General features: G+C 53.1%; 1 long non-coding RNA gene across 1 annotated transcript in view; it reads left to right on the top strand.

Moving 5' to 3' along the window:
• Positions 1-5,045: 5,045 nt before the first annotated feature.
• LOC147647078 (uncharacterized) overlaps positions 5,046-27,400 on the top strand; it is an 813,449-nt gene continuing 791,094 nt past the window's right edge. The window contains exon 1 of the long non-coding RNA XR_015281640.1: positions 5,046-8,134. This is a non-coding gene — a long non-coding RNA (uncharacterized LOC147647078). The remainder of the gene's footprint in view (positions 8,135-27,400) is intronic.

Raw genomic sequence — 27,400 nt, 5'->3', positions numbered from 1 at the left:
TGGGGACCCAGGTGACAGAGCCCTGGTGCCCTGAAGGGCAGGGAGGGAGCACTGGCAGCAGCATCAGGACACAGAGGGGCCCGAGGCTCCTGGACCTCTCTGCCTGTTGGGCAGAGCCCATTGGACAGGGTGTGCAGGGCCATGGGCCCTAAAGGCTGGTGAGCCCTGAGCTCTCAAGGCACGTGGGCCCCATACCTGTCACACGATGGGGCACAGCGCAGGAGGGCCAGCACCACATCAGCAGGGTGTTCTTCAGCCAGCCTTATAATGTCAATTTGCTGCCTGGCATCAACAGTGACATGGGACACCAGACTCTGGTAAATGCTCCTTACAATAGCTGGCACCTGGAGGAGGCATGGGGAAGACTTGGAGTGCTGTCCAAGGCAGCAACTTCCCCAGCTTCCCCCAAGAAGTGCTTCCCTTCCCATCACACTGTGCTGGCCTCAAAGGCTGAGGGGGCCCTGTGGATGTGGCTGGAGGGGGCACACAATCCTGGGAGGCCTCCAGTTCTGGCCCCAGGCTGGGTACCTGCTGCTCAGAAGAAACACAGTTGTCCTTGAAATTGTCCCTTATGAGTTCCTGACTCAGAGCAGGAGTGGGTGTGATGTCAGCATCTGCAATGCCCTGAGTCTCTCCAGCATCATCATTTGGAATAGCCACATCCTCAGTTACTGCCATGTCAGAGTTTTCCCTCTCATCATTCACTGCAGTGTCAGAGTCTTCTGAGCACTCAGATGAATCTGGGCTGACATCAGGCTCTGCCTGGAGCTCGGTCAGCCTGCAGTCAGGCTCAGCTGCGCCCTCAGTTGCTGCTGTGGTGTTCCTTCTGTGCCGAATGCGCAGGAATTTGCGGAACCTCTGTGCAAGGAGAACAAAGGACAGGGGAGAGAGGCATGTTCCATGGAGTGCTCCAAGCTCCACTGCTGGGCTGAGCAGTGCCAGCAGGCCCAGCCCAGGTGGGGATGGCTGCAGGTACCTGCGCTGCTCTGTGGAAGCGGCCACGGGCAGGCTCCTGCTCTTGTGTCTGGGCCATGGCTGCATCTGGCAAAGAGCAGCCAGAGCTGAGGGGCTGCAGGAGAGGCTGGAGAACACAGCCCAGCCCTGCACTCCCCAGGCAGGGACAGCCCTGGGGTGGCTCAGGGGATGGAGCACAGCCAGTGCCGGGGTCAGCCCCAGCCCCTATTCTGTCTTGTCCTTCGGCATGTCCACATGGGACGGGACGGGACGGGACGGGACGGGACGGGATGGGATGGGATGGGATGGGATGGGATGGGATGGGATGGGATGGGATGGGGCAGGGCCCAGCTGGCTGCAGCCATCAGCCCTGTGGCCCAGTTCTGCCACTCACCATCCTGCAGTGGCTGGAACTTCTTTGGCTCTTCCGGCTGTTGTGCTGGGGCAGCTCCAGGTTCTTTCTTTCTTTTCCCCCTGAACACCTTGAACAGCCTGAGGAATCTGCCCGCCATGACACAATCTTGCCTTGAAGGCACCTTAAAGAGAGATGCCTTGGGAAATCTCTGAGTCAACAAGTTGTCCATTTGTGCCTTTTAGGCACCTGTGACAGAGAAGCCTCAGGAAGCCTACAGGACAGCAAGTCCTGCAGTCTGGTCTTGAGGGCTCCTGCCATAATGGCTGGAGACTCCTTGTAAATGATTGTGCTCACTAAGTCCCACAGTCTCACCTTGAGGGCAGAGGCCGGGAGAATGGGAGATGCCTCAGAAAAGCTTCAGGTTACAAGTCTCGCAGTCTGGCCTGGCAGGCACCTGCAAAAGAAAAGCCTCGGGAAAGCCACGGGCCACCAAGGCCCGCAGTCTTGCCACGAGGTCACCTGTACGAGTAAAGACTTGGAAAAGGTCCGGGTCAGACACAAACGAGTGCGCTGTGCGGGGGCTCCTCACAGCACCGCTCTGCCGCGTCCTGTCCCGTCGCGTGCACTGGGCACTGTGGCATGGCCCTGTCACCGCCAGCTCCTATGTCACCACATGTCACAAAGGGCCCTCTGACACCCTGTCCCTTTCCATCCCATGGTGACCATATGTCACAAAGGGCCCTTGCACACACTGCCACCTGCCCTTGGGCTGCCCCCATCCCCCCCAAAGTGGCCCAGGTTGGAAGGAATCCCTTGCCCAAAGTGTCTTAGACAGCCCAACAGGATCTTTAGGAACGCCTCAAACCATCAGCAAACGCTGCCCTGCTCTGCAGGCTCAGGGCAGCAGAAGAAGCCCCCAGGGCTGCCGACGCAGCCGCAGCAGGAAGGGCACGGGGCCTTGCACAGAATCTGCACAGGGGCCTGGCAGCACTGAAATCAGCAGGTGTGGCAGTGTCCCCACCAAGACAGACCTGCCACCCCAGCCGAGCCCTGGCAGTGCTGGTGCCCTTCTCCTGCCCCAGAGACCTGTGCCCCTGGGGGGCTTCTGTGCCAGAGGGCAGCCAAAGCCCACGTGCATTGGGGGCTGGGCTCCTTCCTGCAGGGGCTGTTGGCAGGAGCTCCTGGAGCTACTGCTGGCAATGCTTAGTCTTGGTCAGATTAATTACATGTGGGAATTATTTTCCCATTGATGTCATTTCCTGCAGCTATAAAACATCTTTGTGGGGAAGGCAGAGAAGGATCTGGCATTTAAGAATCCTCAATTCATGAGAGCTTCCCCATTGCTCAACTCAAGAATTTCCTACAAGTTGCAGACTTCAACAATTAATTGGAATGGCCAGAGAATGTGAAAGAGTTGCAAGTTTGCTTCCCATCTCAAAGCAGCAAGTCCTTTGCCTTAACATCATCCATTGAGAGTCATTTTACAAAATATAACACTACACAGAGGCTAAAAAAAGGCTATTCTTTCGTTTGCAAACCTTTGCTTTTCTATGGAGGGATGATAATATCCTAATTCTCTGAAAAATTAAAGCTCTCAAGGAATGAAAGTTCACTCAGTATTACAAAAGTAGTCCAAACGATTGAGTAGATTGCAAAAAGGCTAATCCTCCCCCTGGTACAGATATCTAGGTGGCCAGTAAATTACAGCTCTCCCCTCTTCTTTTTTTGCATGAGAAGCAGGACCACTAACAGGAAAAGTCACAGATATTCCTTATGTCCTCCATAACCAAAGCTGAGCCAAACCATAGATGCTCCCGTCAAACTGACTCAAATTCCAGCCTAGACCTCTCACTTACACACAACTCCTTCCCCAACACACCCACCAACATAAACAGCCCCAAAACACACTCACAGAACTCCTCAACACCCCACCAGGACCCTCAACTGTTCCCATCCCACCACAGAGCTTTCCCACCCTCCAGCAGACCCCCTGGTTCCCTGCACATGCCATGGGATGGCACTCAGCAGGATCTGCCCCAAGGCCTTCCACAGTAGCAAGCTCAGGCTGCCAGGCCACTGGTTCCTGGATCATCCTTCCCACTGACCCTTCCTGTGCACAGCTGTTACGTTTACACATTTGAGCCAGCTTGGACTTCTCCCCCTAACCAGGATTGCTGGGAATGGATCGAGAGCAGCCTGGCAAGCTCTTTCTCCAGCTCCCTCTTTACTCTTGGGGCAGGTAGAACATTCCACAGGAAAGCAACTGGTGCCACACGGAGTGGGTGACATCAGGGGAGATCACTCAGGACTGCTAAATCCTGAGGGAACAGCGCTGGGTTTGACCTTTGGGTACCTGCACAAACTTCAAGTCAGCTGCCTTAGTTTCCAGGACAGCTCTGTGTTGGCCAGCATCCTGACGTGGGTGCAGGACTGCTGCGAGGCACTGCTGGGACCCAGCAGGACAGGACTGGCTGTCTTGTTTACATGTTGAAAATGAGTTACATCATATTTAGCTAGAAATTTAGTGATCCCTGAATTTGATAAGGAGCTGGGCCATTACAAGCTAAGAAATTTTTTTCTTATTCTATATTTTAGCTATTTTTTAGCATTTAATTTTATCTCAATACAGCAAAGTAGAGGCACTTCTTTTGCTTTGGATTCTTTAGGGAATTGTTTCCCATCTGAAAGGAAGACTCTGTGAAGGGAGTGGTTGTCCAGGGGCAAAATACAGGTCATGAAGAAACAAGACGTGGCTGAGACCTCTTACATCCCACACTAAGGAGTCAGCCAAGGGAAAGGAGCATTTGGGAGTCATGCCTGGGGGAGGAGGGACAGGTGGTGGGGTTGTGGCTGTCTCTTAGCTGGGGACACGGCTCAAAGGGCAAATGGTTGAGGTTTTGGCGTTGGACTGCTGCTGCCCCGAGGAACCACTGCTATTGCACAACTTTTCCATCACTGTGTCTGTTTACTGTGGGTGAGCCTCTGCTCACAAGTGTAGCCATGTAACTGGGTCCTTTCAATACCCGATCACTCTGGGAGGGATCCTCACCATGTGCTTGGGTGCTCAGGGGAAAACCAGGACCCCAACCACCTTTGAAAGGGAGCATCTCACGGCTGCTTGTGGGAGCCCAGCAGCTGCTGCTGTTGCCAGGGCATTACACAGGTGACAGCCAGGGGACACCCAAAACAATCCCCCCCTCCACCTTCTTTCTCCATCCAGGCCTGCCCAGCCCCTGCTGTTTCTGCTGCTGATCCGGATTTTTATTCCACTTTTAGCTCCACACCTCTGGGTCTGCCCAGCCCCATGCTGCTCCTGCCACAGCTTCGGGCTCATTGCTAAACTCTTTGCCACCCCAGGCCTGCACTCCTCTGCTGTTCCAGCCCGGCCCCTCGAGGCTCCTGCTATCGTCCATTTCACCAACTTTATATCGCCACACATTCAGGCGCCAAAATGAGTGCAGTGGGTCGACCCTGGCTGGGTGCCAGGTGCCCACTCTGTCGCTCTGCCACTCTCTTTCCCACTGGGACAGGGAAGAGGATAGGACGGAGAACGGCCAGCGGGGTGAGATAAAGCACTTTTATTACAGTAAAATAAAGAAATAAGCAGAGATCTGTGCCTGCGTGGGCTGAAGAGTTCCCGCCCCGTGGCTGAGGGGACCGGCGGGGCGGGGCCGCCCGCGCCTGGGCGGGAAACGCCCCCTGCGGCCGGGAGCGGCGGCGGCGGCGGCGGCTGCGCAGTGGGGACGCGCCCGCCCCTCCCGGGTCCCTCAGGGAGCGCCCACGTCCCCTCAGCGGCCCTCGGGTACCTTCAGGGACCGGCATGTCTGCTCAGCCACACGCGGCATGCCCGTGTCCCCCTCAAGTGATGCCCACGTTCCCTCAGTGACTCCGACGTACCCTGAGAGACTCGACAGACATCCACCTCTGCACAGTGACCCCCATGTCACCTCAGTGCAATCCTGAGCACCTGCCACCCTCGGTGACCCTCATGGCCCCAGGGTGGCATGCAGGGCACCTTCATGCCTTTCAGAGACCTTCATGACTCCTCAACAACACACGGGGCATCCGCCTTCCCTCAGTGATGCATGAGGCACTTACGTCAGGAAAATTAACCCACAAACACCAGAGGTTTATATCCAAAAAGAAGACACAGGAGTCTTGTTACTTTATTTGAATAAAGGGAAAGGCCATGGGGCATTCCCCTGGGGTCTCTCAAACTTTTAGTGGACGCAGACTCCTTTTTTTCCTAATTTTCTGGCTGCATTTCCCACTCTCTTTACCCATTGGTGGAGGTATTTGAGAGGTACAGGCTTCCCAAATCACCTAATACAGACCCCCTTCTAATGCATACCCCCCATTTTTCTTATCCTATGGATATGATGGTTCCACGCATTGCTTCTTCCATCTCTCAGTTCCTAGCTTTACCCAGAGTTTGTTTGTAAAGAGAAATCTCTCTCATTCCTTTCAACTGGCTATCTCTTCTGAGAACCTGGTATCAGCTCAGTGACTCACACGTCCCCTCAGCATCACTTGCAGCACCCACCTTTCCCTCAGTAACCCACACGTCCCGTCAGCAAATCCAGGGGCACCAGCCATCCCCTCAGTAACTCACTCACCCTGAGTACAGCCCCAGGGGCCAGCAGCAGGCAGAAAGCCACAGGGGCAGGGGAAAAAGCTCTGCCCTGCTTACAGTGTGGGCTGAGGGCCAGGAGAGCTGCATGAGGGCTGGGAGAGCTGCATTTCCACCCTGAGGTTTTGGAGACAGGAGCTTTCACCCTCCTTATAGGGCTGTCCCTCTCTCCAGACAGCCAAAGGAGCACAATGGCAAAAGGCCAGCAACAGCAAAGCAGAGACCCAGCCCTGCACACAGGGAGGTCGCCCAGCACAAACCAGCCGTGGCACCCTGAAGTTGCCCACCGCACTCTCATGTATCCCTGCCCTGGGAATGCCAGGAATATGCTTTGCCCAGAGGGCCTTACTGTGGCTCCTCTTGGGCTCAAAGCTGCTGCCCCTCTCACTCACTCGTGCCTAAAGCCACAGAGCTTGGTGTTCCCCACTGCAAGAGGAACAAGACTCAACACCCAGGCAGTTGAGCTCACAGCCTAGGGCTGATGGGCTCCAATCCCGAGGACAGGGAGGGCACACGCCCAGCCCCGCAGCTCTCTAATGCCAGGACCAGGGTTACACGCCTGATTACAGGGGGCCTCCTTCTAATCATCTGCTGAGGGAAATTCCTGGAAAGCACCAGAGAAGACGAGTTTCAGGAACAAGGCGGGTGCCTGGGGGCAGCTTATGGCCTCTGACATCCAACTCCTCAGGGCTTCCCACAACCCCGGCCCCTTAGGATCTGCCCCAGCAACCCAGGCAGCAACACACAGGCAGGAGGACACAGATGGTGCTTCCTGGATGGGACAGGGCTTGTGGCTTCAGCACAACCACCAAAGGCCAAGGGGCTTCTGGCCATCCTCCCTACACCACTGCATGTCTGGGAAGCTTGCTGAGCATGACCACCCTTTTCCCTCTCTTCCCCTATGCCCTATGCACCATGGGCAGCAAAAGAAAGCTCCTGGGAGTCTGTCCATTGTAACATATCCTATATTTACAAACTAAAGAAAATAAAAAAGAAGAAAATAACAATCTTTAATGTAGTAAATTAAAGGGCCAGGAGACCTTCTGCTCCCATTTAACAAGCCTTTGTTAGATAGAACTGGGCCTAGAGGTGGGGGCTTGGGGTCCGTGCCGCCACCGCTGCTCCCCGTGGTCGACGTTGAGGAGGAGGATCACACAGGCCTGTCGTCATCCACTGTCAGCAGGACCAGAGCCTCTATCCTCACTGGGATTGCCTGGAGACTCTGTTTCTCGCTCGAAGGTCTAGGGGTGTCTTCCCTCTCAAGTCCTGCCCAGGTCATGGCAACCAGCTTGCCGGACTGGGATTGGCGTACCCAGTCTCCCCAGGTCCCCGCTGCCTCCACAGTGGGGTCCTCCAGATGTTCCCTGAGCGTGGCTCGTTGTCCAGGGCTGTCTTTGCTCCCAGGTGGTAATATGATTTTAATATGCACCTGTGTGCAAGTCTTTATGGGAAATGGGGAAGTTCATCCTGGGCAGCAACAGCTAAATTACCCGACGGGTTGGGAGGGAGTAAGGGATGGGGATACAAATGCAAGGATAAAACAAGTACGAACTTCTTAACAGTGAACACTTTTGGGACTTACAACACCAAAACCCCTTATCCAGGGACCTGAACTGGGATTGAAACAGTAACATATAATTTGAACATTGGGATTTTTATTTATAACAATATCCCCCCTCTTTTAATTTGACCAGGCATCAGCCTGCGTCAACTTGTTGTTTCAGGCTCCTGGTAGTGAAACTTCTTTAGTCTTTGGTATTGGTCATATACCCTTTTTGCTGCTTTCCGCTCTGAACTTTCTAATATTAGGATCTTAGTTTTTCCCTTCTCTTGGGTTATTTCTAACAAGTTGCAGATCGTGCTGCTAGACTGTATTGCTGAGGTAATTATTCTGATTAAACACGGGATGATGCAGGGAAGAAATAACAGTCCTGCTAGTCCCGCTATACCAATGAATGCCACCTTTTTCCACCAGCCCTTAAAGGACCAGAAACTATCCCATCAATCAGTATTCAGGATCGGCATCCATTCTTGGTTCCCTACTTGGAGATTTTTCTGATCTCTTTAGAAATGTTCCAGATTACTTCACTTTTATCATCTATTTCTAGGCAGCATTCAGAGGTGTTGAACTTCCCACAGATTCCCCCCTCATCAGCGAGAAGGTAATCTACTGCCAGTCGGAGTTGGTACACCAGGTACATCAGGTCTGGGAGAGGTGGTCACTTATATGATCAAGAGCCAGGGCTGTTTTGTTCCATGTTATTTCAATTACAGCTTGGAGCCTGATTATTCTGTTTAACATGTATATTGGGGTCCTATATCCCCAGGACCCATCCTGGGCCCAGGTCGCTGGCCCATAAGTTCTTATTATTTCCTCCAGGGTCCAGACTGTTCCTTTCTAATTCTGGGTCCCTCCTGTGCTTATTACACTCCTCTTCTTCCTTTTTAGGGGCCTCTTTAGGTTGTCATATAGTGGTACTCCAAGCTCTGAGCCAGCTTGTTTTGGGAGCAGGAAGAAAGCTGGCTTTATCACCCCAATCGTGCAGCTACCTGACCAGTCTCCTGGTAGATGTGTATAAGCTGCATCCCCGCAGATCCAAAAGAAATCATCTGGGGCTTCCCAAAAACCCTCCCTGTCTTCATAGGGGTACTCCCAATGCTTTGATAGGCTTCTAATTCCCCAGAAGGGATTGATCCCTTTTTCTGCACATTCATAAAGGTTATATCCTTTGTGATGAATGCACCCTTTTTCCCTCTTCTCTAAGGATCAATATCTTAGGTTGGGCTCCTGGGGGAACCCATTTAGTTCCTAGATTCTTCGTTATATCTTTTGCATGCCATCCGCCCCACCAGGGTTCTATATCTTTTTCCAGTTTGTGGAATACAGTCTTCCCCAATTACCTTAGCCTTTAATTCCCATTTTTCTCTTCTCCTATACCCTGGTGTGCTTTGGCCTTCCCCAGTTCATTTTATGCTTAGAATTTCTCAAGGTTTCAAGCTAATTCCCTCCCAGGGCCAAATATCAGACATTTTAGTACTCCCACATACCCAACAATCAGTTATATTTAATTCCTTGCTGATGTTTTCAACTAAATCAATGAACAAGTTCTTCCCACTCAAATTTTCCTATTCTTCATTTCCCACGCTCATGTCCACTCTTTTCTCCTTTACCACATCAGATTCACCTTTTACTGGTTCGTTCTTTTCAAAGCACAGCCAAGTATCCCTCATGGGACAGTCTCCCAAAAGACGTTCTCTAAAAGTAGCTGTATGTCTGGTAATCCAATATGTTTTTCCATTTTCTTGGCATTCTTCTAATTGTGATTTGTTGTAGCAAGAAGGACTCAAATTTGTGTGGACCCTTACCAGGGACCCTAGATTTTCCCCATCATACAAGGGATAATAACATTTCATGCAAGAGTCTGTCCCCATGGCATTGGTGAGGTGCATTGCTATCACCAGACCTACCATGAGCCTTGTGATGATCCTTTTAGGCTCCCTGCAGTCCGTGACTCCCAAGAGTCCAGCAGGAACCATGTTTGATCTCCCCTGGTCTTGCCTCTTGGGGTTTTCCTTACGCTCTTTTAGGGGGTGGTCTGGGTCCAAGGCTTACGGCTTTATTATTTCTCTTTTGTCCTTCTCCTTTTTACTGTTGTCGTTTTTGGTCTTGGGAAAGCTGCCCTGTGAGGGATATAGTCTTGGCTAGGGATTCGAGCCCTATTTGGGGTTCTTCCACCTTTTCAAGCAATAATAACAATAGTTACAAGTTAATGACAACTGGAAAACACTTTAGCATTATTTCACAAACTTTAAAGAAACACTTAACCACAAATGTTGCAGCCAAGAGAACACTTAACAACAACTGTTGTAATTCCAGTTCCTGATTGGGGACTTTAGTCTCTGGGTTTCCTTCTTAAGGTTATTTTCAAGTCCTTGGTGTTGGGGACAACAGTCCAGTTAGAGGGATCTTTTTCGGAGTTTACTTCCCCATCTGGTGGTGCCACTGGTCCTTTAACTCGACTCACGTGTGTCCACCCTTTTTCCCGGGTTCTCACAGCCGTATGTGTGGTGAGTTGAACTTGATAGGGTCCTTCAAACTTTGGAGTGAGAGGAGAGTTAGCCCAAGATTTTACCAATACCCAATCCCCAGGGTTGATATGGTGTGTGTCTACCTCAAAGGGAGGAGTTTGAGGGAGATACCCTTTTTTCCTGAGGTTTTCTAAAGTTTTAACAACAGTTTCCAAATACCTCCTTGAGGTTTCTTCCCCTTCAGTATACTGGGCAGTGCTGTAAGGAGTAATTAGGAAGGGGAGTCCAAATAACATTTCATAGGGGGATACCCCTAAATCTGCTCGAGGTCGGGTTCTTATCTGTAATAAAGCCAAAGGGAGACATTTTATCCAATCTAATTTAGTCTCCAGAGTCAGCTTGGTTAAGGTCGTTTTTATGGTCTTATTCATCCATTCTACCCGACCGGAGCTCTGGGGATGCCATGGGGTGTGTAACCTCCACTTTATCCCCAGGGCTTCAGTGGTTTCCTGGAGGACACGGGCAGTGAAATGGGGGCCTTGGTCCGAGTCTATGTTATTGATTAACCCATACCTGGGGACAATATGTTCCAAAAGTATTTTGACTACTACTCTCGCTCTTTCATTCCAAGTGGGAAAAGCCTCTGGCCAATGGGTCAGGTGATCTAAGATCACTAGCAGGTGTTTGTATCCCTGTGCTAGAGGCATTTCTGTGAAATCAATTTGCACATTTTGGAAGGGTCTCTCCGCTAGTTCCCTCCCCCCTGGTACGGGTTTCCTCATCACTCGTTGGTTTACCCTTTGACACTTTACACAGCCCTGAGTGATGGCCTTTGCTATATCATAAACCCCTATGCAGATGTTCTCCCTCAAGGAGTGGTCACATAGATCCTGCATCCCCCAATGTGTCAATTTGTGTATTTCATCCAATACCCTGCTGTTGCAGTCCGCAACTCCAGGATCTCGTCCAGGGAAGCAGCAGGATTCTGGGGACCAGCATCAAACACCAACCGAGACGGGCTCCCGGTTCACAAAACCATTTATTCAGCATGGGAACAAAGTCAGGTCCAGAACAGAGAGCCCTGAACAGAGGCACAGCAGGGGCTTTTGAGGGACAGAACTCTCAAGGGTTTCCACCTTTGAGGGTGGAGTTCAGGGTCAGGGACGAGTAGAAGCACACCAAGGGAGAACCCCTGAGGGACTCAAACCCAATCAGAACTCCTGGGCCGCCCTTCTCAAGGGGTTTGGGGTAGGACAATGTAACTCTTTGTCTCCTGAGGCTGCTGCCACACCACTATAATATTTTTTCCCCTGATCTATCATGCTGAGCACCATGCAAGGCTGTAGAGAGGTCAAGAGAACCTCTGTTTTTAAAACTCTGCCCTGCAGCTATTCCTTACGGTGCTGTCAGCAGGGAAGACATTTTGTCTTCTAAAACCTTACTTCTGATAGTTTTTCCCATCTGAAAACTATCTGGGCTGGGGGCAGCACCCAGGGACCTGCCCTGCCTGGGGGAACTTATACCTGGATCTTATAACTAAGTATCAGAAACAAGGGCACACACTCTATATTCCAGACTCCAACATTTTATTCTTATTCTTAATTTTCCATGTTTTAAGTACGTCTTCATCTACTTCAGCTTCTACCTCTTCTTCCTAATATTCCTGTTCTTATTCTTTATCATTTTTTGGTTTCTGGAGGGTCTTATGCAGGTTTGGGGGGGGGGGGGGGGGGGTGTTGGGGGTTTTTTCTTTCCTGCTACTACTTCCTAAAAGCAACTTTCTTTTCTTTTGTTAGAATTGTGTGTGTTGCAGTCCAGCAGGCCGCCGTCGTGTCCTGGGAGCAACACCTCCTGTCTGTGTCCATTCCTCATGGCCAAAGTGCCACAGGATCAGCATGGAGTCCTTTCCGGAGGAGAGGAAATGGCCTTGGAGTCCAGCAGGGAGGAGCTGGAGCCAGTGTCCCTGCAAAGGGCCAAGAGCCGTGTGGCTGTGGCCCTCGGGGACCCGGTGCAGGGGTGCCGCTGGTGGTGCCAGGCTGCCGCTGGGAGCCGATGACTTTCCAGGTGCCTTCCCGGCCGGACGATGGGCCGGGATGCGGCGCTGAGCCCCAGCAGCGAGGGTCCCCCTTCGGGTGCCGCTTTGGGCTGCCGTGTGCCCTCAGGGAGCCGCCTCGGGGGTGCCGCAGAGCGGCCGGGGCCGGCTCGGCCCGCAGGGCCAGCGCAGGCCAGGGCAGCCCGTGCGGCTCCCTCGGGGCGCCGGGCAGGCCGCGGGGCAGCCGCCATCTGCAGCCCGGCACTGCTGGCAGCGGGCGCTGATCCTGCGGCTGTGCCACCAGGCAGGGGCAGTGGAACAGCCCCCACAGCCCCCTCAGCGCCAGCAGCTCCCGCAGTGCGCGCCTCAAGAGCGAGCGGCCTTTCCTGTGGGGAAGCGGCTGCCCAGGAGAAGAGACATCTTCCACCGTGGCTTGGGCTGCCAGAGGGCCAGGCCCGGCACAGAGTTGCTCTTGCGGGCACAGCTCGGGCTCCTGGCACTCCACCCAAGCTTCTCGAGGGACAGGCAGCAGGATTCCCTCTTGGGCTAAATCTGCCAGGCTCTGCTGCCTGGCCTCTTCTCCTTCCTCGTGCAGCTCCAGGACGCTCACCTCATCCCAGTCATCGTCCTCCCGCTGCCAGGCCTTGAGCTGGCTGCACAGGATGTCGCAGTATTCCCTGCTGTCCTGAGCCAGCTCTCCATCACTGTCATCATCCCAGCTGGACCTGGAGGATTTTCTCTTTGCTTTGCCTCCAGTCACCTCCTGGCCATCCTGGCACAGCTCTTGCTTGCGGCAAGCTTCCCAGTCCAAGAGTGCCCGGCGGCTCGTGCCTTCTCCTGGGGACAGCCGCTGCTCAGGAGATTCTTCCCAATCTGGGAATTCCTGACAGTGATCGCTGTCCGCCTGCCACGGCTCCTGCTCCCTGCACTCGCCCCACTCGGAGACAACTGGGGAGGGCTCTTGCTCCCTGCCCTCATCCCAGTCCCGCAAATGCCAGTAGCTCCCCCATACTTGGACCAGCTCTTGCTCAAGGCCTTCATCCCACTCAGAGAGCTCCTGGCAGCTCTGGGCTTCTCCTGGGGACAGCTGTGCCTCAGTGCAGGCTTCCCCTGGAGTCCCTTGCTGGAACTTGTTCATTTCTCCTCAGCAGAGCTCTGGCTCTTCCTCAGCGCAGGACTCCACGGCTCCTCTCCTCCCTCTGCTTGCCCTCTCAGCCTCCTCCTGCTGCTCCCTCAAGGCCTGGGCTCTCTGTGAGCCGGGCCAGGGCGTAGGAGGCTGGGACTTGGCCTTCGCCTTCTCCTCCTCCGTGCCTGCAGTCCTCTGGCACACACAGGTACCTGGACACAGCCACTGTCCTGGGACTGACCCAGGCCCCACAAGCCCTTTATATACCCCCCAGCTGGGGCAGGGCTCTGCCATGTCACAATGGACTTTGGGCACCGCAAGGTCCCGCGTCACCACGGCCCCTGACACACCGTGCCTGTGTCACAAAGGGCACCCCGGCACCCCGTGCCTGTGTCACAAAGGCCACCCTGGCACCCCGTGCCTGTGTCACAAAGGCCACCCTGGCACCCCGTGCCTGTGTCACAAAGGCCACCCCGGCACCCCGTGCCTGTGTCACAAAGGCCACCCCAGCACCCCGTGCCTGTGTCACAAAGGGCACCCCGGCACGCCTTCAACAGCCCAAGGCACCAGTAGCGGCCTGGAGCAGCCCAGGCCTTGGGGGATTGCAGCCCCTTCTTCTGAGCCGCTCCTTCAAATGATCAGGAGTGGCTGGGGCCAAGTGAAGGTGCAAAAGGAGACCGTGTGTGTCTTCGTTTGAAAGACAGGGGCCTGCTAAGGGAGGCAGGAGGCTCCTTTGCAATGGAAAATGTAAACCCCCTCCCTCCCAATTATTATCCCTTTGAAAGGCACTCTCTGGCAAAGATAGGAGGACAGGAAGAACAGTTTGTGCTGCTTTTGCATGAATTGCTATTTGGTGAGCAGGGAAGAAGCCCCCCATGGAAATGATTTTACTGAGAGGAGCTGCTAAGCGAGAGCTGCCCCTGTGCCAAGCAAAATCCAAGAGCTGGCTAGCTGTGGGAACTGACTGCCTATTAAAGCATTTAAAAAGCTGGATCCACCCCGGTGAGATTGACATTTTACAGACAGGAAAGCCAGGGAAATCTCTCTCTTGCTTCCACCTTTGAGGAGGTACCCGGCTGCCGGTCGGGCCGGGCCCCGCTGCACTGCGGCCCTTGCAGTCGTGCTGACAGTGGCCACAACAATCCTTAAAGCTTCAGGGTCCCCTGACACCCGGGCAACCGAGGAGGAAATTAAAGGATCGGGTTTGCTGGAGTCCCCAACACCAACTGGAATAGGAAAATCAAGTAGGGATGAGGCCCTACTTGTTAATCCTGTGGGACAAATTGCATTACAGTTCAGTTCCACCAGTCTAACCTTTTACACATAAACCTTTGACAAAGTCTGGGGCTGGAATGGAATCCAGCTGCTCCCAGTCTCCTCTCTTAGAAGGAATTTAAAAGACAAGGCGTCCTGGAGGGGTTTGAGGATCCTTGATGGCTGTTGGGTGTCATTTCTCCACCTCATGACCCAGCAGGAGTTTCTCCAATAAAGAAATAAAGCTTTTGCCTGAAGCTCCCACTCTGCCCATGGCAGGAAGCCCTGGGAGTGCGTGTCACATTCCGGCTCCTGAATAGCCTGGAGACACTTGGAATGTTGCCATGGAGCCCATCTGAGGGCCTGCAACAAATCTGAAATGTAGTAGGCAACCATCACAGCCCCTGTTGCTATGGGCAGTCCCTTGGCAGCTCCATGGAGACCCCATGCCAGGGGTGGTTGCCATGGACACCAGCTCAGGCCTGGAGCCAGAGACCATTGCCATGGCAACCATTTACAGTCCCATCCCCAGGCTCATGGGATCCCAGAGCCACAGAATTGGCTGAGTTGGGAGGGAGCCATGGGGATCCTCCAGTCCAACTGCTGGCCCTGCACAGGGCACCCCAACAATCCCAGCCTGGGCCTGGCAGCGCTGGCCAAACGCTGCTGGAGCTCAGCCAGCCCTGGAGCTGGGAGCCTTCCCTGGGGAGCCTGTTCAGTGCCCCAGCAGCCTCGCGGGAAAAACCTTTTCCTCACATCCAGCCTAAACCTGCCCGCCTCAGCTCCAGCCGCTCCCTCCACTCCTGTCCCTGGGCACCAGAGGGAAGAGGTTCCCGCAGCCCCCAGCCAGGGACCCGCTCCCAAGGCTGCTGCCATGGCAACCAGGCCTGGCACCAGCTGGGATGCTCGGTTTCCATGGGCTGGGCTTCAGGAATGGCATTCCCCAATTTCCTGCTCCCGCTGAAACCGCGCTGCTGCTCGCTTCCCTCCCACCTGCCATGGAAAGCACAAAAGGCAAAGATCCCAGACTGGGATAAGAACAATTTCTTGAGAACAGCAATGAGATGATGAATTAACACAATCAGAAATAATTCTGGTAACAGAAGGGATAAGACAAATTATTTACAGGGAAAACTAAAATGCCACCGACTGGTTCTTCCTGGCCATGTATTTCCTCCTGCCAAGAAAGGACACTCTTCTCCTCTGGTGAGAGAGGGAGTCCTTTTCCGGCCCCTGGCAATGACCTGAGATGGGATTGAATATAATGACAGGGACATGGTCAGACTCTCATGTTCTTTGATCTCTCATCATGTCATTGCCATGAGCAGGAAAAGGTACAGGTGTCTTCCCCAGCATGGATCCCAGGGAACATGGATCACCAGGTCTCTCCCAACATGGATCCTCCAATGTGGGATGAAGCTGGAGCAGTGCACAAAGCTCTTCCTGCACTTGGGGCACTTGCAGGGCTTCCCTTACTGGTGCCTCCGTTGGTGTCTGGTCAAGTGAGAGCTCTGGGTGAAGTTCTTCCCACACTGGGGACACTCATAGGGCCTCTCCCCAGTGTGGATGCGCCGGTGGATGATGAGGGTGGAGTTTCGCTTGAAGCCCTCCCCACAGTCAGGGCAGCGGAAGGGCCTCTCATCCGTGTGAATCCGCTGGTGCAGGACGAGATTGGAGCTGCTCTGAAACCTCTTCCCACACTCGGGACACTCGTAGGGCCTCTCCCCAGTGTGGATGCGCTGGTGGATGATGAGTTGGGAGCTGCAGCTGAAGCCCTTCCCACATTGCCCACACTCATAGGCCCATTCCCCAGTGTGGATCATCTGGTGGCTGATCAGGCTGTTGCTCCGGCTGAAGCTCTTCCCACACTCCAAGCACTTGTAGGGCTTCTCCCCATCCTGAAGCCGCTCATGGACCACCAGCTCAGAGCCCTGGCTGGATCTCCGGCCGCCTTCCCGGCACAGGGTGGGTCTTTCCTTTTCAGAGCACCCTGGGATGGGTTTGGAGCCCCTCCTCCTGCGGGATCTCTGGGGATTTTCGTCCATGCTTGACTCCTGCGCTGTGGAGCCGTGCAAAACAGCCTTGTCCATGAGGTTCTGCCATGGGGATTTGTCCTCCCTGGTCTCCATCCTCAGCTCCTGGTCTGGGGGAGGAAGGACAAGGAGAGGATGGGATTTGCCTCCGTGCCAGAGGGAAGGGGAAGGAGATCCCCCCAGTGCGTCCCCGGCAGGACGGCGTCGGCAGCAGGGTTGTCCTGCAGCCGGGGGCCATGCTGGGCTGGGAGATGGAGCAGGAGAGAGGGGGAAAGGGGCACTGACTTCCTCCTCACCTGCCTGGGTGTCCTGGAGCATCTTCCTCTTCCTCACAGCCTCCTTCTTCATCTCTCCAAGGTTTGGGATTGGAAAATCCTGGTTTAGGAGAAAACAAGGAATGAGCACATGGACTCTGATGGTACTTCTTACCAAGTCCATATTTAGAAATCATCGGGGCATCTGCGGTGTCTTGGTTTGAAAGGAAAGGTGTTTGCTAAGGAAAGCAGAAACCTCCATTTAAATTGATAAAAATGTAAACATCCCATCCCCTCCGAATTATTATAATCTTGAAATCAAAGTGTTCTCAGGTAATGATCTGGGAACAGGAATAATAGTTCTTTACTAAATAAAGGAAAATGAAAATGCAGCAGTACAAAAAAAAATCCCAACAAATAAACAACCCACCCACAGAGTCAGAATACAACCTGACACCCTGTTAGTCAGGGTGCTGGCAGCAGTCTGATTAAATGGTGGCTGCAGTCCTCCTGGAGTGACTGATGTGGTTCTGTTGAAGCAATGATCCCATAGAAGATTGTAGCTTACCTCTGAAGTTCCCGTGCTGTAGATGGGTCTGGTCTCTCCTCTGGGAATCCAGTGGAGAAAGACTGCCTGTGGTGCTCTGATTCTCAGATTATATCCATGCAGGAATGCTTGGCTCCTCCCCCTGGCTGGAGCATCTCACAATGGGATGATGTCATTTTATCAGTCCTGCACTGAGACTCAATGGCCCATTAACAGAAGATATCCCCCTGGAGGAAGGATGGGTGGTGGAAGAGATAAAGAACACTGCCCCACCTGGTTTTAACAGCTGGCCCATTAACAGAAGATATCCCCCAGTTATGAGGGATGGGTCATGGAGGAGATAATGAAAATTGCTCTACCAGGTTTTAACAGATGTTGATAGAATACATACTTTTGGTTACATCTTGCATTGCAACCCAAGACACGGGATCCATAAAAACCTCCCAAACACCAAGATTCAGCCCTGAAAATGCCTCCCAGGATTTCCCCATGTCTGGTCTCCCTCCTTTGGTGCTCAGGGGTTCTTCCCTGTCCCAGCTGCTGGGGGTCACGCTTGTACTGTGGGTCCCCAGTCTACTCAGTCCCTGATCTCTTCAGGCTGCTGGGAGTGCCAGGAATCTGAAAAGTTCCCCCTGTTTCCATCTCCTCACGTAGGGATGCTGAGACACCCCAGTATCCCCCCAAGGGGCATTTTCCATTAAGCTTTGAAGTTCTTCATTCTCCAAACATCCCCCCCCAAAAAGCACAACCCAAGAAGGACCCCCCACGATATCTGGGCTGAGTTCCCCCACCCCGGTCACCTGTGGGATGGGGGGTGATGATCCCATAAGTGGGGGGGCTGTGAATTCAGGGAGTGCTTGACCTCGTGGTTCCTTCTCCTTTTCCTGATCCTCCTTTGTCCCTCCTTCAAACTGATGAAGCTGCTCAAGGCGTCAGAAGCAAAACTTCAAGTCCCTTGGAGCATCAATCAGCCCCACTGAGGGCAGGGACTGCCAAAGGCTCCCCAGGGACTGGTGAGAATAGATCCTGGAGGCCAGGATTGCCGAGAGCCAAAGGCTCTGAGCAGGGAACTGCAATGCTGAGCAAGCCCTGGCTGGGTTGGAGGAAGCAGAAAGGCCAAGCCCTGAGCCCAGGCCTGGCCCAGCAGGGCCTGTCCCTCACGGGTGGCTCGGGGCTCTCTGTGGGGCAGTGGGATGTGAGGGGCAGCAAGGACAAATGCCATAAACCTGTGTGACACTCCAGATCCTTATGGAACCAAGGGGCCAGTGTGACATTGTGGGAAGGTGTGGAACCAAGGGGATCGTTGTGGCACTCTTGGGCCCATGGAACCAAGGGACCAGTGGGACACTCTGGGTCCTTATGGAAACAAGAGGCCACTGTGAGCCTGCAGGGCTGTAACACCCCAGAACACTTCAATGCTGGTGGTAACCAAAGGTTCCTGTGCTTGAATTTGGTGCACAGGAGAAACAACAACCAGATCTTCTCAGCATGGACAGATGCAAAGAATATTCTTGGTAGGAAGGGACCCACAAGGACCATCAAGTCCAGCTCTTAATATAATGGCCCCACAAGGATCAAACCCACAACCTCGGTGATACTGGCACCATGCTCTGACCAACTGAGCTAAGAGGTCAAAATGACACAAAATTTAACTGACAAAATACAGACAATCAAGGAACTATGGCAAAGGGTTTAATACAACATCCAACTGCACAAAGAACTCTTACCATAGCCTTAACTTTGCAAACTTAGCTCATTTAACCTAAAAAGTGTTGACCCTTAAGATTTTGGGTAACATTAAGATATCCAAAAATATTCCAGGTACGTAGGATAGGAAGGAGAATAAAAAGAGACCAGAAAGACAGAAGATCTACAGAAAAACACTTCCAGGATGATCCCAGTCACTCCCACTACAATCTCAGTCACCCCCAGTATGAGCTGTTACACCCAGCCACCACCAGTATGGTTCCAGTCACACCCAGATCCTCCCAGTATGATTCCAGTCATGGCCAGAGTGACGCCCTGTCACTCCCAGGATGGGCCCAGTTGCTCCCAGTCACCTCCAGTATGGTTCCAGTGACAGACAGCACCTTTTCAGTCACTCCCAGTATGATCCCAGCTAGTTCCAGTAGGATCCCAGTATGACCCAGCATGGGCACAGCTGCTCCCAGGATTATCCAGTGTGGTTCCAGTTGTTCCCATTTACCTGCACTGTGGTTTCAGTCTCTCCTAGTATATCCCAGTTGCTCTCAATCACTCCTCAGGTGTTTCCAGCCTGATCCCAGTTGCTCCCAGCCACTCCCAGTCACCCTGAGTGCAGTCCCAGTTGCTGCCAGTATGGTCCCAGTCTTGCCCAGCATGGCCCAACTGCTCCCACTGTGATCCCAGTAGGATGCCAGTTACCCTCAGGATGGTTCCAGTTGCTCCCTGTTCCTCCCAGTGTGATTCCAGTTGCACCCAGTTGGCCCCAGTATAGTTCCAGTTGCTCCCCAGATGATCCCAGCTGCTCCCAGCAAGGTTGCAGTCATGCCCAGCTGGAGTTGCCCCCAGTGTAGACCCTGTCACTCCCAGTTGTTCCCAGTTGTCCCCAGCATGGTTCCCATTGTTCCCAGTGTGTTTTCAGTCATCCCCAGTATGATCACAGACACTCCCAGTATATCCCAGCTGCTCTCAACATGTCCATAGCCATTCCCAGACACTCCTAGGAATCCCAGTTAGGTGCTTGTTATCCCACTATTATCTCAGGCCCAGTATATCCCAGTCGAACTGGGATTCACTCCCTGAATTCACAGCCCACCCGTGGGATCATCACCCCCCCTATCCCACAGGTTACCAGGGAGGGGGAGCTCGGCCCAGATATCCTGGGGGGGTCCCTGGGTTGGGTTTTTGGGGGTGATGATTAGAGAATGAAGAACACCAAGGCTGAGAAGAAAATGCCCTTTAGGGGGACATTTGGGGTTCCCAGTGGCAGCTGCTGGCAGAGGCAGCCTGGAGGAGCAGAGCCCTGTGTCCCCCAGGACCCCAAAGTGGGGAGCCCAGAGAGGGGGAGCGCCATGATTCATGGGACCCTCAATTGCATAGAGAGGGGCAGGGGGGTCTCCTTGGTCCCCCTGCAACCCCAAGAAGGGAATAAGGGGAGCAGGGACCCTGGGACCCCAAAAACTTCCAGCATCCCTAAGTGGGGAGATGGAAATGGGAGGAAGTTTTCAAATTCCTGGCACTCACAGCAGTCAGAAGAGGTCAGGGACCGAGTGGACAGGGGACCCACAGTACAAGTGTGACCCCCAGCAGCTGGGACAGGGAAGAACCCCTGAGCACCAAAGGAGGGAGACCAGACATGGGGAAATCCTGGGAGGCATTTTCAGGGCCAGATTTTGGTGGTGTACAATTTTTATGGACCCCATGTCTTGGGTTGTAAAGCAAGATGTAACCAAAAGCATGTATTCTCTCAACATCTGTTAAAACCTGGTAGAGCAGTTTTCTTTGTCTCTTTCATCACCCATCCCTCATAACTGGGGGATATCTTCTGTTAATGGGCCAGCTGTTAAAACCAGGTGAGGCAATGTTCTTTATCTCTTCCACCACCCATCCTTCCTCCAGGGGGATATCTTCTGTTAATGGGCCATTGAGTCTCAGTGCAGGACTGATAAAATGACATCATCCCATTGTGAGATGCTCCAGCCAGGGGGAGGAGCCAAGCATTCCTGCATGGATATAATCTGAGAATCAGAGCACCACAGGCAGTCTTTCTCCACTGGATTCCCAGAGGAGAGACCAGACCCATCTACAGCACGGGAACTTCAGAGGTAAGCTACAATCTTCTATGGGATCATTGCTTCAACAGAACCACATCAGTCACTCCAGGAGGAATGCAGCCACTATTTAATCAGACTGCTACCAGCACCCTGACCAACAGGGTATCAGGTTGTATTCTGACTCTCTCAGAGTGCTGTTTTTTTGTGGTTTTTTTCTATTGTACTGCTGCATTTTCATTTTAATTTCTTTAGTAAAGAACTGTTATTCCTATATTTTTATCTGGGATCACTTTGAAATCAAGATTATAATAATTTGGAAAGGGCTGTTGCTTACATTTTTATCAATTTAAATGGAGGCATCTCCTTTCCTTAGTAAACACCTTTCCTTTTAAATCAAGACACCCCAGATTCCCGGTGACTTCTAGAGAGGGATTTGGACAGAGGGACTTTCAAACTCAACGTGCTCATTGATTGTTTTCTCCCAAACCAGGATTTCCCATTCCCAAACCTTGTTCAGATGGAGGAGGAGGCTGTGAGGAAGAGGAAGATGCCCCAGGACACCCAGGCAGGTGAGGAGGAAGTCAGTGCCCCTTTCCCCCTCTCTCCTGCTCCATCTCCCAGCCCAGCCTGGCCCCCGGCTGCAGGACAACCCCGCTGCCGACGCCGTCCTGCCGGGGACGCACTGGGGGGATCTCCTTCCCCTTCCCTCTGGCACGGAGGCAAATCCCATCCTCTCCTTGTCCTTCCTCCCCCAGACCAGGAGCTGAGGATGGAGACCAGGGAGAACAAATCCCCACGGCAGAACCTCGTGGAAGAAGCCGTTGTGAGCAGCTCCACAGTGCAGGAATCCAATAGGGAGGAAAATCCCCAGAGATCCCACAGGAGGAGGGGCTCCAAACCCAGCCCAGGGTGCTCTGAGGAGGAAAGACCCACCCTGTGCCGGGAAGGCGGCCGGAGATCCAGCCAGGGCTCTGAGCTGGTGGTCCATGAGCAGCTTCAGGATGGGGAGAAGCGCTACAAGTGCTTGGAGTGTGGGAAGAGCTTCAGCCAGAGCAACAGCCTGATCTGTCACCAGATGATCCACACTGGGGAATGGGCCTACGAGTGTGGGCAATGTGGGAAGGGCTTCAGCTGCAGCTCCCACCTCATCATCCACCAGCGCATCCACACTGGGGAGAGGCCCTATGAGTGTTCTGAGTGTGGGAAGAGGTTTCAGACCAGCTCCAATCTCCTCCTGCACCAGCGAATTCACACGGATGAGAGGCCCTTCCGCTGCCCTGACTGTGGGGAGGGCTTCAAGCAAAACTCCCACCTCATCAGGCACCGGCGCATCCACACTGGGGAGAGGCCCTACAAGTGTGGGGAATGTGGGAAGAGCTTCAGCCACAGATCCAACCTCAATACCCACAAACACATCCACACTGGGGAGAGGCCTTACAAGTGTCCCCAGTGTGGCAAGAGCTTCTCAGACAGGTCTAACTTTGGCAGACACCAACGGTGGCACCGGTAAGGAAAGCCCTACAAGTGCCTCAAAATACAGGAAGAGCTTTGTGCAGTGCTCCAGTTTCATCCGCCCATGGAGAATCCACATTGGGAAGAGACCTGGTGATCCATGTTCCCTGGGATCCATGCTGGGAAGACACCTGTACCTTTTCCTGCTCATGGCAATGTCATGATGTGGGATCAAAGAATGTGAGACTGTGATCATGGTCCATTATATTCAATCCCATCTCAGGTCATTGCCAGGGGCAGGAAAAGGACTCCCTCTCTCTCACCAGAGAAGTTTGTCCTTTCTTGGCAGGAGGAAATACGTGTCCAGGAAGAGTCAGTTGGTGGTATTTTAGTTTTCCCTGTGAATGGTTTGTCTTATCCTTTCTGTTACCAAAATTGTTTCTGTGTCTGTTTGTTCCTTATCTCGTTGCTGTTCTCAATAAATTGTTCTTATCCCAGCCTGGGATCTTTGCCTTTTGTGCTTTCCATGGCAGGTGGGAGGGAAGCGAGCAGCAGCGCGGTTTCAGCAGGAGCAGGAAATTGGGGAATGCCATTCCTGAAGCCCAGCCCATGGAAACCGAGCATCCCAGCTGGTGCCAGGCCTGGTTGCCATGGCAGCAGCCTTGGGAGCGGGTCCCTGGCTGGGGGCTGCGGGAACCTCTTCCCTCTGGTGCCCAGGGCCAGGAGTGGAGGGAGCGGCTGGAGCTGAGGCGGGCAGGTTTAGGCTGGATGTGAGGAAAAGGTTTTTCCCGCGAGGCTGCTGGGGCACTGAACAGGCTCCCCAGGGAAGGCTCCCAGCTCCAGGGCTGGCTGAGCTCCAGCAGCGTTTGGCCAGCGCTGCCAGGCCCAGGCTGGGATTGTTGGGGTGTCCTGTGCAGGGCCAGCAGTTGGACTGGAGGATCCCCATGGCTCCCTCCCAACTCAGCCAATTCTGTGGCTCTGGGATCCCATGAGCCTGGGGATGGGCCTGCAAATGGTTGCCATGGCAACGGGCTCTGGCTCCAGGCCTGAGCTGGTGTCCATGGCAACCACCCCTGGCATGGGGTCTCCATGGAGCTGCCAAGGGACTGCCCATAGCAACAGGGGCTGTGATGGTTGTCATGTAAATAGCATAGCAACAGAGGCTGGTTATGGTTACCATGGAAACAGACCATAACAATGGGGCAGATGTTGCCATGGGAACAGACCACAGCAGGGAGACAGCTCTGGCCAGGAGCAGCTCCTGAGCACAGCCCAGCAGGGCTGGGGCCCTGCCAGGGCAGCTCAGGGACACAGAGAGCAGGCCCAGACAGAGCTGCCAGGGGCTCAGCACTGGCAGGGGCTGTGGGATGTGCCAGAGGGGGCTGTGTCCCAGCAGCACCTCTGTGGCTGTGTCCTGGAGCCCCAGAGCAGCTGTGATGTCAGAAAGGGGCTGTGTGACAGCTCCGAGTGGGTTGTGTGAGGTCACAGATGGGGCTGTGACATCCCAGAGTTTGTTGTGTGAGGTCACTGAGCAGCTGCAGCATCACAGAGGGGATCCTGTGACATCACAGAGTAAGCTGTGACTTCAGAGTGTGGCTGCATGACATCACAGTGTGGGCTGGGTGATATCACTTAGTGGGTTGTGACATCACAGAGAGGGCTGTGACACTAGAGGTTAGATGTACAACATCACAGAGAGGGTTGTGACATCACTGAGCAGACTGTGACACCACATGGTGGTGATATGAAATCCTAAAGTGGGCAGTGACATCATAGAAGAGCCATGTGACATCTCAGGACAGGTTGTATGACATCACAGTGCTGACTGTGACATCACAGAGTGAACTATGACATCAAATGTGGCTGTTTGACATCACAGAACGCTATGTGACATCACAAGGTGTTTTTGTGGCATATAGGAAGAGACATGACATCACAGAAAGGTGGTGTGACATCCCAGAGCAGGTTGTGTGACACCACTGAGTGGGCTGTGACATCCCAGGTGGCTGTGTGACATCTCGAGGTCACTGGGGAGGTCACTCTGCCCCGACCTCCCTCACAGTTCCCCCCAGAGAAGTCCAACACTGCTCTTGCAGCAGCCTGTCTGCACAGAAACACTTCCAGGGCTCTCTGCATTTCCCTTCCCTCACTCTTGCCTCACTCACACACCTCCCAACAACCCACTTGGTGCTTTCAGCTGCAAGGAGTTCAAAGCTTCTCTGTCCTTCAGCAGCTGCTCTAATTCTGCCTTCAGCCAACTCTGGGGTTGTGTTTATTGTCGAACTCCCTGTGTGTCTGAAACATTCCTTGTGTGGTTCTGCCTTGGGGAAGGGGAACCTCCTTGGTGGCACCTTGGCCTTGGCACACACTTGAGGAGGGTGTCTGTTTTCCATGGGGAAACTCAGCAGTTTTAGATTGCTAAAATCAAAGAAGGAAAACCCCTCTTTGCCTGAGTGCAGCCAGTTCTGTGAGCAAAGCAGGTCCCAGGGGAGTGAGGAGAGACAGGATGGGGCTGGGGAATGTGGAGCAAGGTTGTCCCCACTGGGTCAGACCTCAAGGCACAGCTTCTCTGACCTGGCCAGACCTCCTTAGGAGAGACCCTGGATCAATATCCATCACTGAATGCTGCAATCACCTCTGCTCTAAAGAGAACAGTAAAAAAAAAAGACATCTTTTAAAATAGGAACAGATATTTCTTAGAAGCTCTTTGAACTATTTCTCCATAACTGTTGTAGGAAACTTTCCTAAGAACTGCACCAGACCAGAGGGAAATCAAGGCACAGCCATGGTTTGGTAGGATTTGCTTGATCCTAATGAGCCCCGTGGTGCATTTGGAGCTGAGCCCTTGAACCTCAGGGCCTGAGAGGAGATTGCACAAACCTTTCCAGGAGTCAAAGTCAGAGGAAACACCCAAAGTGTCTCCAAGCATTAATGGGTGCCACTGAGGTCCATCCCCAACACAGGCTCCTCATGGACTCCTTGGAGGACAGAACTGGAGGCCAGGATTGCACAAAAACCTCCCAGAGACTCAGTGTGGGAAGGAAAATCCAAAGTAGCTGAAAAAGCCCTGAGTATCTCAAAGTATTGATGAGCCCCACTGAGTGTCAATGCAAAGCTCCCAAGGGACTCGTTAAAGCAGATAATTGGGGCCATGATTGCACAAACTTCTTTTAGAGTCTGTATCAAAAGGAGATAGCAAGTATCTTAAAATAATTGAAGTACCTTGAAGCATTAATGAGCCCCACTGAGTGTTGTTACTGACAAAGGCTCTCAAGGGACTAATTACAGCAGAGAATTGGAGGCCAGGATTGCACAAAGCTCTCAGAGACTCCAAAGCAAAAGCCAAAGTCCTTTGAAAAAGCTGCAGTTCCTGGGAGCATGAAGGAGCCCCCAGGGCCATTCCTGAGCAAGGCTCCCCAGGGACTCCTTCCAGCAGATCCCTGAGGCCACTGGCATGTGGGCTAGGGGGGATGCTGAGGGCAGGCCAAGGGGGTGACAGTGGCCAGCCTTGCTGGGGCTGTGCCAGGAGGCCCCAGGGCCTCAGGACAAGGTGTCTCCTCACAGCCCTTGCTGGCACAGCTTTGGCTGCTGTGGCCCAGGGCACCAAGCCTTGGCTTCTCTTTGTCCCCAGCTGTCATCAGTGCCTCCAGTTCTCTGCTCTGCCTGGGGCCTGGGGACACTTTCTCAGTCACATCCCTCAGTGGGACCCATTAAAAGTGAAAGAAACTTTGGAGTTGGATTCTGACTTGGAGTTCTTGAGAGGTTTCTTCCCCTCCCTGTCAGGGACTGATGTTCAGGGCCTCAGCACAAAGCCCCAAGAGGCTCATTAAAGTCCTGCTGCTGTGTCTGTGCTACTGAGCTGGGCCGGGCTCCTGGCACAGAGGCAGCTCCTGGAAACCAAGAAGAGCTTCAAAAGCACATTTCTCTTGCTGAGCAGCTCTTCTGCCAGCCCAGCAGGGCTGGGGCACTGCCTGCAGCCACCCTGGGCACAGCCCAGAGGCACAGAGAGCTTCAATCAGTCAGGGCTGGGAAGGGGCTGAGAAGTGCCTGGGGCAGAATCCCTGCCAGCCCTTGACACAGGAAGCCTCTGGCTGCAGGACAATGCAGCTGCAGCTCCTGGAGGCATCTCCTAAAGCTGGAACATGCCAGTGCCTACAGACTCTGTGAGTACATTCTCTGCCTGTCCCTTGTGCAGAGCAGCCAGGGGTGCCCAGGGCTGTCCTGCAGAGCAGGGTCCTGCAGCCCAGGGCGCTGTGCTGGGGCAGGGACTCTGCTGCCTGCCAGGGACAGCTCTCAGCCGGCCCGGGGAGCTGCTCCCAGCGCTGGGGAGAAGCTGTGGGGGGAAGGAGCCACCCTGAGCAGGGCAGGGGCTGCTGCTGAGAGGGGCTGTGTGGGGCAGGGCTGCTCCCAGCTCCAGTCCTGCCTGGACACAGCTCCAGAGGACACTTCCCAAAAGAAGGTGAGCCTGGGATTGATGTAAAGATCAGGAGCTTTCCTGAGACTGTTTTCAATTTCTTTCTTCAAGCAGGGTGGGAAAGTTGAGATGATGACAAAAAGATTTTTGGTTTTTGTACATTTTTAATATATTTTTAGATCTGTAAACGACTATTATATAATTATAAAATTATAATCCTTAATTAACTCTATTAAACTACTATTATATACTTATATAACTATTATTCTTAATTAACTCTAATATGATTCATAACCTTTCTCTTAGATTTTAGAACAATAATCTGATTTTCTAAATACATTTCTGAAATTCTATATAGTCTTATCATCAAAAATAGGTGCTACAAGAAGAGCATTTTGTTTTGTAACCAGAATGTGAGCAGTCATAACAAAAAGTTATGGGCAAAGAAACCCTTGGACCTACTCCAATGGATTGTCTCAGGGGTGTGTAACTGGGGCAGCTGAATCTCCTATTGAATGTTTTTGTTAAATATCCTAATTAATCAATCTTAATAAATAGCTGAAAT

The sequence above is a fragment of the Cyanistes caeruleus genome, unplaced genomic scaffold (genome assembly GCF_971803275.1).
Source record: "Cyanistes caeruleus unplaced genomic scaffold, bCyaCae1.hap1.1 HAP1_SCAFFOLD_65, whole genome shotgun sequence".
Lineage (NCBI taxonomy): Eukaryota > Metazoa > Chordata > Aves > Passeriformes > Paridae > Cyanistes > Cyanistes caeruleus.
Note: the sequence above shows the minus strand (reverse complement) of the source record. Positions and strands in the feature narration are given on the sequence as shown.